Source organism: Canis lupus, chromosome 34 (assembly GCF_003254725.2).
Source record: "Canis lupus dingo isolate Sandy chromosome 34, ASM325472v2, whole genome shotgun sequence".
NCBI lineage: Eukaryota > Metazoa > Chordata > Mammalia > Carnivora > Canidae > Canis > Canis lupus.
Window position 1 is genome coordinate 26,847,176 of NC_064276.1, and position 14,107 is coordinate 26,861,282.

The 14,107-nt window shown below is 37.0% G+C and overlaps 1 protein-coding gene across 1 annotated transcript in view; it reads left to right on the forward strand.

Annotated features, from left to right (window-relative positions):
- PPM1L (protein phosphatase, Mg2+/Mn2+ dependent 1L) overlaps nucleotides 1-14,107 on the forward strand; it is a 313,216-nt gene that overhangs the window by 10,300 nt on the left and 288,809 nt on the right. The window lies entirely within an intron of this gene.

The window sequence follows — 14,107 nt, forward strand, 5'->3', positions numbered from 1 at the left end:
TATTTTTAATAGGACAGTCTATATTCAGCAGTACTCTTGGATAGTAAAGTTTTTCATCTAAGAACATTTAAGGGGCAACCGGGTGGCTCAGCGGTTAAGTGTCTGATTCTTGATTTCAGCTCTGGTTATGATCTTGGGGTCCTGGCATCCAGCCCGGCATTGTCAGGCTCCCCATTTAGTGGAGACTGTAGTTGTTTCCCTCTCCATATGCCCCTCTCCCTGCTCTCTGTCTCTCTTAAATAAATAAATAAATCTTTAAAAAAAAAACAACAACAAAAAACCAAAACAAATTCTTTTAGTTATAGAATTGGGCAAGAACTGTTTTGTTTTGTTAAGTATATATCATTTCTTTTTTAATCTAGTAAGTGCTTTCAAATATTCTTTAATTAAATAAATTAACTTTCAGTTTAATTAGTCACTGGACATTTTCTGGTCAAATAAGTCTGTTACTGATACTTGTATTTTCTGGAAATTGAGACATAGTCGGATTTTTTGTTGTGCTGTTTACCTTTTTACTCTCTAGAATAATGTGGTGAATTTGCTGTAACAACTGGTACCTATATGATAAATATGACTGACCCAGAATTTGGGATTAAGAAGTTTCTGCTTCTCTTTTATTAACACTTAGAGGTTTTCTATATTTCTGTAAAGTAATAAAAAGGCTAAAGTATCTTTACCGATACATTTTTCTCTTTAGATAGGCCTGGCAGGGATATTGAATTGTCATATAATCCAAATATAGTGCCTAAGGCTTCACAGCTACATGAATAATCTATTTTTAAAGACTTTCATCAGGGAGATTCCATACTGTCTGTCCCTGGAGAATTTTTTTTTTTTTTTCCTGTAGTCCTTTCTCTCAGGAAATTCATCCTTATATATGAACTAGTTCCCTTTGGTTTAAACCTATGTCTCTTAGTTTGGCCTTAACAGAGATATGTTAGGATTAGGTTGTTACCATTTGTAAGATTATGGTAATCAAAATTTTTCAAAAAATTTCCTCGCTTATATTAAATAAGCACATTAAATTTATAGGAGAAACACTCATCTCAAAGAGAGGAGACACAAGGTAATTTCTACCAAAGACAGAATAGTTTCCACATGATCAATAATAGCTCCTCTTCGTAATGTGTTATTTTGGCAATAAAGGAAATGTTGTCTTCAGGTTTTACAGATTGGTTAGTTTTTTCTTTTATGTCTGTTGTCAGATGCTTAGGCTATAGGTGGAGTAAATTCTAGCTGGACATTTTACATGCTGTATTATTTGTAAGGTTTTGGTTGCAAATGACAGAAAACTCTAGGGGAAGCAGTTTAAACACTAGGGACATTTATTATATCACTTAATAAAAAGCCTAGAAGTGTGGATATTTCCAAAGTTGGTTGATTAAGCAGTTCAGTGACTTCAAGTATTTATATCAGAGACACAAAAAAGAGATTGAACCTGTCCTGTGTTCTTCAAGCCTGAGGAAACCTTTCTAGAAACATTCCTATATTTCCTAGGCCAGAATTGTGTCCATGCTTACTTAAACCAATGACTTGGTCATGGGAATACCATCACCATGATGAACTCTGACCCAACATAATTCACCCTGGTCTGGGGAGGAGCCCAGCCTTCTCTGGAGGTCATGACAGACTAGAAAGGTGAAAAAGGCTAGAGTTTTGCTACTTAGGAAGAAGGGGAAGTGGGAGCAGTTGTTAGGTGAGCCACACAGGTGGGAAAGGGGGTTCAGAGAAGGTAGCCTGGAGAACATTTCTTGTCAACACATTAGCAAACTCATTGGAGAGTGTTGCTGTAAAATATATAACATTAATGTGAAGAAAAAGAAACTTTGGAAGACTTTAGAAAAGGGCAAGCCATTGGATTTGCTTAGAGGTGACTGCCTGGGAGCTGAGATGTAAATTTGGTATTTTAGGGCCCCAACAGGTCTTAAGAAACTAATAGTATTCTAACTCAGATTTTCTCTCTGTTCTGTATAAGCTAGCAACAAAGAGGGGCCTGAGTGTTTGGAGAACAGCAAGGTGTTTTTTGCTCTAATTTAAGACTGTGTGTTCAGTACAGGTAATGCTACTGATGAATGTGGAAGTATAATATTCTTTTAGGTGGCTATCCATTTCTCTTTTGGTACCTTCCTGCTTTTAACAATGAATTTGTTCAAATTCAGTAGGATTTTTCTCTCTTAATTATTAGTTATCATAAGTTTTATTATTTTGTTTTAAAATATTCTGATCTACTCCAAGCCTGAGGGGAAGAGATTCCTGAGAGGGTCAAAATTTTTGTACACATTTTGGAAGAGGACAGCCTGACAATGGTCTGGGCTCCAGTGGGAGGGTAGGGCATTAAGGTCCTCTGACTTTTCTGTAAACCAAATGAATGCATTTGGGGTAAATTCTGTGCATGAGGATGAAGTACTCATCCTGCTATAAATCGATTACAATGAGGCCATCTTTTCATTATGTTTTCCTGACTCTTTATTACCAGTCTATAGAAATGCTGCCTGACTAAACTTCCTATTTACTTACAGTGGCATTCCTGGTGATTCATTCTCTCTCCTTTTTTCTTTTAAGACATATACAATCATATTGTCTACAAACAATATAATTTTGTCTCCTGCCTTCTAAATAGTTATACTTTTTGTTTTCTGCCTCTTTGCATTAACTAGAACAGAATAATGTTCTGTAATACTCATGATAGTGAGTGTTAGGTTCCTGTATTTGAGATTATTTAAATAGTTGGAGGTCAGGGAAATGTGAAATGGCTTCAGTCTGTGGATAAAAAGGCTAAAGTATCTTTACCGATATAATGAAAGATGAAATACAAAGGTAAAGTAAGAGCCAAAGAAGAAAAGATATTCAAGGTATGGTAATCAAGAGAATTAATGATCATGAGGATGGACTAGAACTTGGTGTAGATGTGATGCTGAAAACTAGCATGCATTGATTACCTGAAGGGGAAAACACTGTTTTGTCTGCTTTGGGGAAAAATTATCATCACTAGATCCATCTCATAGGAATGTCGCAGAAAGTATTAGTCTAGACAATAAGCACAATATCTAATTGTAGAGGATTCTGATTCTGCAGGTTGTGAAGACCTAGCAAGATATACACAAGGGATGTCTTCATCTTGTTCTAGAGGAGTGAGAAATCTGGAGCCATCTTACCCTTGTATTTCTGCTGGTTTTGGTGAAGATTGTCCTTATTTTCTCTGGAATTTCCTCTGTAGAAAATCCTTGCCCTATTTCTATTACCTGTCATGTAAGGAAATAGCAGTTGTTTACAGAAGATTCTCATACGGAGTGGGGTTAGGTTGTGTTAGTGTGCAAAGGGAAAATCTTAGGTAAGATCCTTCAAATTGTCCATAAAGGGGAAGAGTTTGTGATTTTCAGCTCTTATTTTGTAGAGTTATATGTAATTATAAATGGATAACTACATATTCAAAGTAATGTAAGGAATAAAGTGTGTGCATATAAAATATAGTTTTATAGTGTTTTAAATGATAAAAAAAGAGTATCTTGAGTTTGTGTAAATTTGTGAATGGTACTGTTTCACTATATGTACCTTCTGAAAGATAATAGAATAAGAAATTGATGGATATTTTGAGATTTTTGGATGATGACAGGAAATTTTTTTATTTTATAGAGAGCATATTGTATATTTCTATGTGTGATCCTCTTGAGAAAATTTAGTTTGTTAGTTTTAAAGATACAAAGCAGAATATAAACATGTGGCTTTTGGAGTTAGGAGTAAGATTAATTTATCCTGATTATTTTAAAAGTCAATTTTAGAAAGATAATTATAATGCCATATTGAGTGCTTTATTTTTAATCTAAGTGCCAGCCATATCTTTGACACCAGATGGGAATATGAAGATGGGCACTTAGCCCGGTAATTTATACTTATAAATACATACAAAAAGTTTATACTTGCTGTTTCTTTCTTGCCTATGGCTTGAGACCCTGAGGGTCCAGTGATTTCAGAAGAAAGACTTCAGAAGACAATTCTGACCATTCCAATTTTCCTGGCATCCCTCCTAAGTACCTGATAGGTACCCGTAGGTCTAAACTGTTTTGATAAATGTCTGGCCATGAGTTTGTCTAAGAGTGAGACTCTTTGAGCAGCAAAGAATTCTTGGAAAAGTAGCTTGTATTTTTAATGCTATCTATAGGATTCAAGTGGCTGCTGCTAAAGAATCACATGGGTAGAGAACTGAGAACCTGACCGTGGCCAGAGAGGTTCTCTGAACCTTCCTATTAGAGCCACGTAGAGATAGAAATTGTTTTATTCCCAAAGGATTATGTAATGCAAACAGTTTCAGACTTGAAAGACTACAGGTAGGCATGTACTTTGGAAATACTGCTTAAGAGGGAATTCTCTGAGGAAGAGGACAGCTAGTTTTTTTTTCTCTCTCTCTCAAAAATAGAATAATAGTGGAAGTGCCCAAATGATGTTCTCACTTTACCAGAGAGAAGTCCTCATCCCCGGTCTTTGTGGTGACTTTATGTTACGGAGATTAGAACATCTACTTTCTTCAGTTTTAAAAATTTGCCATTGTTACAGTATTATTGTCTGATACACAGTCCATATTCAAATGTTGCTGATTGTCCCATCTGTTTTAAAAAATAGCTGAGGTATGATTGGCATAAAATAAACTGCATACATTTAATATATATAATTTGATCAGTTTTGTATGTATTTGTGAAACCATCCCCATCATCAAGATAATGAACATAGCCAGCGCTGTTTAAAATCTCTTTATGCCCTTTGGTAATTCCTTTCTTCCGTGTTCCTCTAGTCTCTCTCTCCATCTCTAGGCAACCATTTATCTGCTTTGTGTCCTTATAGACTTAGTTTGCATTTTGTAAAATTTTATATAAACGGAAACGTACAGCATGCACTCCTTTCTTATTTTCTGGCTTTCTTCTCTACTCAGCATAATCATTTTGAAATTCATCTATGTTATATCATCTATCAATAGGTCATTCACTTTTATCACTTAATATTATATTTTATGGATATACCAAAATGTATTTACCCATTCACTTATTGTTGGACATTTGAATTGCTTTCAGTTTTTGACTGTGAACCTTCATAGATAAGTCTTTGTATGGATGTATGCTTTCATTTCTCTTGGGCAAATACTTAGGACTAGAATTGCTGGATAATATGGTAGGTGTATGTTAACTTTTTAAAAAACCAATAAACTATTTTCCAAAGTGGTTGTATTATTTTACATTTCCATTAGTGATGTATGAGAGTTCTAGTTGCCAGTCTTTTTAATTTTAGTCATTCTAGTAGGTATGAAGTGGTTTCTTAATATAGTTTTAGTTTGTATTTTACTGATGACTAATGATGTTGAGTATCTTTTTAATGTACTTTTTGAAAAGATGGACTTCTTTTGAAAATATTGAAGAATGACTATAAAATCTTGGCTTTCTGGTAATATCTGACTTTTGTCCTTATCTGTATGATACAAATGAAAAAAGGAGAAAGGTGAAAAGGATAGGAGTGATGAGACTTGGCCCTCTCTCACTGAATGGAGAGAGGTGAGAGGCTCAGAAGTACAGCCTAGAAATGAGAGGTATTAAGAGGTTGCACAAAGGAACCAATGGTTCAGATGAAAAAAGGAGAGCAGAAGAGAGAGGTTAGGGCCTATGACCACTAAAGACAGCTTGTGTTAGCAGATTCTTTGTCTTTTTTTTTTTTTTAGATTTATTTATTTTTATAAAGAGAGAGTATGCATGTGTGCACAAGTGCTAGTAGGGGCAGAGGCAGAGGGAGAGGATCTTCAAGCAGACTCCCCCACTGAGTGCTAAGCCCTACAGAGGGCTTGATCCAATGAGATTGTGACTGGAGCCAAACTGAGAGTTGGGTGCTAAACTGACTGAGCCACCCATGTGCCCCTATTAGTTTGTTTTATTAAATCCACATGTTCTTGTATTCTAGATTAAAAATGTGAATGAGACTTCCTTTAGAAAAATGCATTTGAAAGCATAGACTGTAGACACTGCTTCCACTTTCTTCCTACTTACTCATTTGCTCTTAACTTCTAACACTTTTTTGAACCTTTTTTTTTTTTTAAGATTTTATTTATTTATCTGAGATAGAGATAGAGAGAAAGAGCATGAGTGGAGGGAAAGGAAGAGGCAGAGTGGGGAAAGGGAAAGGAAGAATTTTGCTGAGAGGATAGATCTTATGTTAAATGTTCTTATCACACACACAATAAGTAAAGACAACAGGAGGAAACTTGTAGGTGATGGATTAAAAAAATAATTTATAGATAGATATGCTTAAAAATTTATTTATGTATTTGACAGAGAGAGAGAGAGAGAGAGAGAGAGAGAGATCACATGCACACAAGCAGGGGGAATGGCAGGCAGAGGGAGACAGAGGAGCAGACTCCCTGGGGAGCAGGGAGCCAGATTCGGGGCCTGATCCTAGGACCATGGGATCATGACTTGAGCTGAAAACAGACACTTAACCAACTGAGCCATCCAGGCACCCTTGAACGTGTTTTTTTTTTTTTTTTTTTTTTTTAAGATTTCCAGGGATCTCGTAATGGCCATGTATGATCTTGGGGTTTTCTGTAGGTTCTGGCTTTCTTCACTACCTCTGTCTTCTTGAGACTCATCTTCTTGACCTTGGTGACAACACTTAAATTTTTTTTATTTCTTCTCCAATTTCTTTGAGGGTTTCACTTCCATCATGAACCTGAGTTTTGAGGAGAGCTGTACTCAGTGTGCTGATCCAATTTTGTTTGGACCAGCAGCTTCCATGGAGTCAGCCATTCTTTCTGACATAGAGCTTTCTTTCCTATCTTAAGTTCATGTCTTTACATGCTGACTTAGGACTTTCTTTCTGGATGTTACCTTGAAAAAAACAACCTGTCTGAAACTCTATTTGCTTTTTGTTGTCCTAGATTAATTTCCTCCCTAGGTTTGTCTCTTTCTTTCACTGTACTATCAGTCTCTCACTATCCCAGTCTTGATACTACTATGTCATCTCTGCTGCTTCCCTCTTCATTCCAGTCTGTAAGACTATATAATTCTTCTCATCCCTGTCTCCATCTTGATAGTCGCACCACCACCATACTAATTCAGCCTTTCATCACTTCCTGCTAGGATTGTGACAGTGGTTTCTTAACTAATCACTTAGTTTCTAGTTTCTCTTCTGTCCAACCCACTCACTGATGTCTCTGATAGATCAGTCTTCTTAACTCATTGGGTTATACATTGTTTCTTTTTTAAAAGTCTGTGATTTATACCAACGATGATTTCTTTGAAAAAAATTTTTGGGGGGCCTCTCCTAATGGCATCCCTTATTCAACCTTAGTATCTTCTATGGCTCCTTTACACAAAACTTGACACTACAACAAAAATGATCTATTATTCCCTGAATACCCAATGGATACATCTGCCCACTGCTGCTACTTTGTCAACTCTATTCCATTCTCTGAGAGAGCTCTGGTTCCTCTTCTCATACCCATTGTCTTGGCCTAATTTCAAGGCTCCCCTCAATTTCCAGCTCTAACGTGAATTCTTGCTTGGTGTGTCAGCTTAAATAATCATTCCCTCCTTTGAACTTACTGTCTGTGACAGGCAATTGAACATTTGTATTATTTTTCATTTTTAAGGTACTTTCTCTCTCCAATCAGAGTTCATCTTCCTTGAGTTTCATGCCTCTGATGAGTTCCTGTGGTGTGCCTGCACTGTCCCAGATGCTTGCGCTTCAATGATAACAATACCTTACAGTAATTCTAGGAAGAATGATACCTAACAAATGAAAAGGAAACACCAAGTTGTGTGACTGGCTTTTCTATGTCTTATTATGTGTTGGAAACCAAAGGGCTGTGCTCATTCTTGTTTTTGAGTGCCTGCAGCATGTCAGGTGCTTTCATTGACTCTCTCTTGCTGAATCCATGGTTTTTTGAAGTAGTTGTTACCCCATTTTACAGTTGGGGCTACTGAAGCTCAGATTTCTGTGTGCCCAGAGTTACATAACTGCTAAGTGGCAGAGCTGGGATTAAAATATCTCCTATGTCTGTCTGATTCCAAAGTCCTCTTCTCTGCACCACACTGTTTTTTTGCAGGGGTGCTTTAGCAAGGCATTCATATGGGGGTCATCTCTGAGGTGTCTGTCTAACAGTTTAGATTATCTGTAATAAGTGTTTCAAGTGTATGGGAATGGAATCAAGTTGAGGAAATAAAGTAATTTATTTATATCATTCACTTGTATTTACTCTCCTTGTTTCTTTCATCAACTCTTATGGCTTATGCAGTGTCTATTCCACCAGGAGCCCTTTAAATAATGGCCAAGGAAAACCAGGTTAAGCATGTAGAATTCTGCAGGATAGCCTAGGCAAATGATTTTCATGTGTTTGACAGGTAACTCTATTTTTGGTTGTAAGGCAGGAATTTGGGGAATTGAGGCTGGCCTCTCAGAGGAAGCTAGGCAACATTTTCAGATTTACCTCAGTGTGCCCTTCAAAAGGTGACTTAGTTATTTGGTCAGTAGTGTTATGGATTATAAGATACAAGTTATGCCTCAATTTTTAAATGTAAGTACAAAAGAACACATCTTAGAGCTCAATTGAAAAAAAAAGTTTAATCCATGGGTTCCCTCCCAAAAGCATCATGCAAAATAATATAACTAAATACACTAAATACACTAAATAATGTAACTAAATACATAGTATTTAGTGAGTATCAGAGAGTGGGAAATGTAAATGAACAATTTCAGCTTCCTGGGGGTGGAAACAGTGATTCATAGACTTAAGATTTGAAACTTAGAGTGCCTGGGTGGCTGGGTTGGTTAAGCATCTGACTTGATTTCCATTTAAGTCATGATCTCTCAGGGTTGTAAGATCAAGCCCCCCATTGAGCTCCGTGCTGCGTGTGGAACCTGCTTAAGATTTTCTCTCTCCCTCTTTTCTGCCTTCAGCACCTCTGATCTTATGTCCCTAAAAAAAAAAAAAAAAGCTTTGGAACTCAAACATTCTTAGTTTATATTCAAAGAAGAGAGGCATCAATAAGTTGTATAAACAGAAAACAGCTTATTGATAGTCTGGGAATACTTTTGAAAGGAATATAAATCATCAACCTTATTTTATTTTGTATAATGTCATCAAAATATACTGTTTCATCTATGCTAATTATGGAGTTAAAGGAATGGCATTTTTAGAAAATGTACAAAATGAGTTTGTAAAATTCTCATCTACAAGAAAGACATTTTCTACATTGGAGAGCTTTATGAATCATATTGAAAACCATAGTACCTCAGTTCTTAACAGGTAATACCATTAGCTGCCTCTTTCTCAGCTCCTCCAACTATGGGAAACAGAAGTTGCTTCATGGTTTTTTTCACCCATGCAATTATCATTTCAGAGAAAGATGAGGTCTCAGGATGAAAACATGTTTCCTTGGCATAATTGAGTTTGAGTTGAAAAACATTTTTACTTTCCTGAAATTGGGTAGAAGTTATGAGTAGTAATGTTTAGGCTAGCATTATGCCTGTTTTTACTCCTTAGTTCTTGTACGTCTGCTTTCGGATATACTGTACCACCTTGGTGTTTTATACAGTGAGTACCCCATAAATGTCTCTTAAATTAATCATTCAGTATTTTGTCTTTTGTGACTGGTTTTATTTTGTCTTTTGTGACTGGTTTCACTTAGCAAAATGTTCTCAAGATTCATCCATGTCGTAGAATGCAATGATTTCCTCCCCCCCCCTTTTTTTTTTAAGATTTTATTTATTTATTTGAGAGAGAGAGAGTGCACAAGCTGGGTGGGGGTGGGGAGTGAGCAGACGGAGAGGGGAGGCAGACTTCCTGTTGAGCAGGGAGCCCATGCTGGGCTCCATCCCAGCATAATCTGAGCTGAAGGAAGATGCTTAACCGACTGAGCCACCCAAGTGCCCTGATTTCCTTCCTTTTTAAGGCTGAATAATATTCTATTGTATGTATGAACTACATTTTTTTTTTTTTTTTTACATTTTGTTTATCCATGCAACTATCTATCAATGGATATTTGGGTTGCTTCTATCACTTTGCTATTGTGAATAATATTGCTGTGAACATAGGTGTGTAAATATCTCTTCAAGATCTTGCTTTCAACTCTTCTTCTTCTTCTTCTTCTTCTTCTTCTTCTTCTTCTTCTTCTTCTTCTTCTTCTTCTTTTCTTCTTTTCATGAGAGACACACAGAGAGAGACAGAGACATAGACAGAGGGAGAAGCAGGCTCCCTGTAGGGAGCCCGATGTGGAATTCTCTTGCAGAACCCTGGGATCATGACCTGGCCAAAGGCATCTAGACACTCAACTACTGAGCCACTGAGGTGCCCCTTGCTTTAAATTCTTTTAGATTTGTACCCAGCAATGAGATGGCTGGATCCTATGGTAGTTCTATATTTAATTTCTTGAGGAACTGCCATGCTATTTTCCATAATGATTGCCTCATTTTACACTCCCACCAACAGTGCACAAGGATTCCTACTTTTCTACATACTTGCCAAAACTTATTATTTTGTTTCTTTTTTTTCTAAAAGATTTTATTTATGTATTTATGTATTTATTTATTTATTTATGAGAGACAGAGAGAGAGGCAGAGACACAGGCAGAGGGAGAAGCAGGCTCCCTGCAGGAAGCCAATGTGGGACCCAATTCCTGGACCTGGGATCATGCCCTGAGCCAAAGGCAGATGCTCAACCACTGAGCCACCCAGGCATCCCTGTTTTCTGTTTCTTAAGTAGTATCCACCCTAATGAATGTGAAGGGATACCTTGTGATTTTGATTCACACTTCTCTAATGATTAATGATGTGAGTATATTTTCATATCCATATTGGCCATTTGTATATCATCTTCAGAGAAATGTCTATTCAAGTCTTTTGCCCAATTTGCACCAAGTTATTTGTTTTTTGTTGTTGTTGAGTTTTAGCAGTTTTTTATGTTCTAGATGTTAACCCCTTATCAGATATTATGATTTGCAAATATTTTCTCTTATATTTCTAAAAATATTTTTGTGACTTTTAATATTGGCTTAATTTCAAACTTGCAGGGAGGTTACAAGACTAGTACAAGGAACTCCCGTATACCCTTTCTTCTCAGTTACTGTTTTTTTTAAGGAGCACCTGGATTTCTAGACACTTTGACATTGTGTTAAGCCCTTTAAACAGAACAGATAACTTGCAGCTGTGGGAGATGTACAAGTATAAACATGGTCCCTGTCTGAATATGCAAAACAAATAAGGATGTTTATAAAGAAACCACTGCAGATGAGAACAATCCAAATAAGAACAAAAGTGAGAGGGGGCTAAAAGTAAGAATAATTTGAGTTATGAGAATTGGAGACCTATCCCAGTGTTTTTTAACATGGGATGATTTTTGTTCTCTAGAGGACTTTTTTTTTTTAAAAGATTTTAGATTTAGAGATTTTATTTATTTATTTGAGATAGAGAGAGTGAGAGAGAGCACACATGTATGAGTGAGTAGGGGGAGGAACAGAGGGGGAGAGGGAGGGAAGGGGAAAAAATCTCAGGCTGACTCTGTGCTCAGCATGAGCCCAACACAGGGCTCCATCTCATGACTTGAGATGATGGCCTGAGCCAAATCCAAGAGTGGACTGAATTGACCAACTGAGCTACCCAGGCATCCCTACTCTAGATGACTTTTTACAACATTTGGAGATATACTGGTTGTCATAACTGTAGGGGTCATAGGAGAAGTTATATTGCTGTTGTATAGTGTATAGAAACCAAAGATACTGCTCAACATCCTACAATGCACAGGACACCCCCACACAGTTATCCAGCCCAAATGTCAATAGTGCCAAGGCAAAGAGACCATGCCCTATCCTTGGGAAGCAGACTGCAGAAAACCTATCTTGAGGACTTTAAAGGCTTTGGGCCTGGAAACTCTCTCAAATACATCCACAACACTTGAATAACATAATGAGGACTCTGCCTGGTAAAATAATAAGGTATGAAAAAATATTTTCTTCTCTTTTTTGTGCATAACCCACAATAAGGAGGCTTAGTTGCTTTGTTTACTATAAATTTTCTACAGCAAACAGTCTAAAATTGCTTTGCCCAGCTTTATTCTGTATTGCAGTCACTTATGGCTAACATGTTCCTCTCACTGCATTCTTTTCTTTTGCCACTTTCTGCCATAAAAAAACTAGGTAAACTCTGAAAAAAGCAAACAGTACTATACAAAAGATCCTGAAGCTTAGAGGAAGCAAGCAGAGGTGCTGGAAGAATGTGCCTTAGATGGCTTCCTTTCAATCCTCGGTTCATTGCAGAGAAGCTAGATGTCAGTTCTGTTTTATCACTAAGTCCAGTAAGCTGGGAGGAGAATAAAAATAGCATGGACTTTGACCTCCTCTGGACCTGGATTTGAATCCAGGCCCATTCATTACTAGCTGTCTGATCTTGGGCAAGTAACTTATATACTCTGAACTCAGTATTGCCTTCTCTGCCAGGGGGATAATATCTGCTTCACTGAGCGGCAAAGGGCAGTGGAGTACAGTGGTTAAGGCTGTGGACTCTCCATCTAATTGCCTGGCTTCAGATCTTCACTCACCTACTTCTAGTTGTGTGTCCTTTGGTAAGTTTCTCAACCTTTTATAGATCTCAATTTCTTCATTTGAGAAATGAGAATAATTGTATTAATATTTACCTTGGAGGGCTTTTATGACATTAGATGAATTAATAAATGTAAAACACTTGATGCCTGGCACATAGTAAGCACAGTAAGTGGTAACGATTTTGGGGGTTAATTGAGATAAGGATGTAAAGGACCCTGTAGTGTCTAGCAAAAGAAGGTACTTGATAACTAGTTTTTCAAAATTTAAATTTTAGGAGCTGACCGTTTATTATAACATATAACATATAACATATAACATAACAAAATTTTCATTAGTTCCTCAAGTTAAATTAGTAGGGATTTTGTCTTAAGAAGTCTTCAGGATACAAAAAGAAAACTGGTCATTCTTTTGCTTCTTACTTTTACCTGGCAAAGACTCCTTTGGGGATCCCTGGGTGGCACAGTGGTTTAGCGCCTGCCTTTGGCCCAGGGCGCGATCCTGGAGACCCGGGATCGAATCCCACATCGGGCTCCCGGTGCATGGAGCCTGCTTCTCCCTCTGCCTATGTCTCTCTCTCTCTCTCTGTGACTATCATAAATAAATAAAAAAATAAAAAAAAATTTAAAAGACTCCTTTGGATCCAGGTTGAAAAATGTGCTCAAAGAACTGTAGGCCTAGTCAGGCTTCTGTGGAATTATAAGAGGCAACTAGAACAGCCACCTAAGTGTGTGGAGTGGTGAGGGATGTTTGGGTTGGAAATAGTTGTTTTTCTAGCCCAGCTTTCATGAAAGCCCCCTTGGCAGGAGGAAGTAGAGAAATAGCAGGAAAAGTTGGATTGTTTTCAATATCCCTGTTTATCCTTGTGGTGTGGGTGTGTGTCAGGTGAAGGGGTCCTTTCCTTTTTGACAGTTTGGGGAATTTAGACTCACTCAAAGGTAATTCACAGTGTAACCAAATATCCTGTTATACCAGTCCCTGCTAGATATTGGGTTGTAGACATATTTCTAGAGCACACATGGTCCGACCCTTTTTTTAAAAATATTAGAGTATGTTATCTCATTGTAAGATAAGGGTTCAGCCTGGTATTATAGTGCTTTATTAAGAGTTAGCTGGCATCATCATCATCATCATCATCATCCTTACTCTTAAACTTATGTTTTATTTTAGTTAAGAAACTAATGAAGTCTTTAATATTTATTCAGCAATTCTATTTCCCTTTTTAAGTTTTTTATTTTTTATAGACTTACGCATATTCAAAAAAGCATGTGTCATAATTCTACAGCTTGATGAATTTTCACAAACTAAACACACTCATGCCTTCAAGACCTAAGTCAAGAAACAGAATATTAGCAGTACCCCAGAAGCTCCACTCCTGTTCCCTTCTTGCCATTATCCTTTAGTTTTTAGGGAAAAAAATTATTTTTTTCTTTAGTGACATTCAAAGCTACTCATGCATGGCTTTATGTAAACTCTTAGTAGCTATGGCTGAGAGTTATAGCTAGCCTCATTACATGCTTTTATTTTCTTATGCTTTAAAA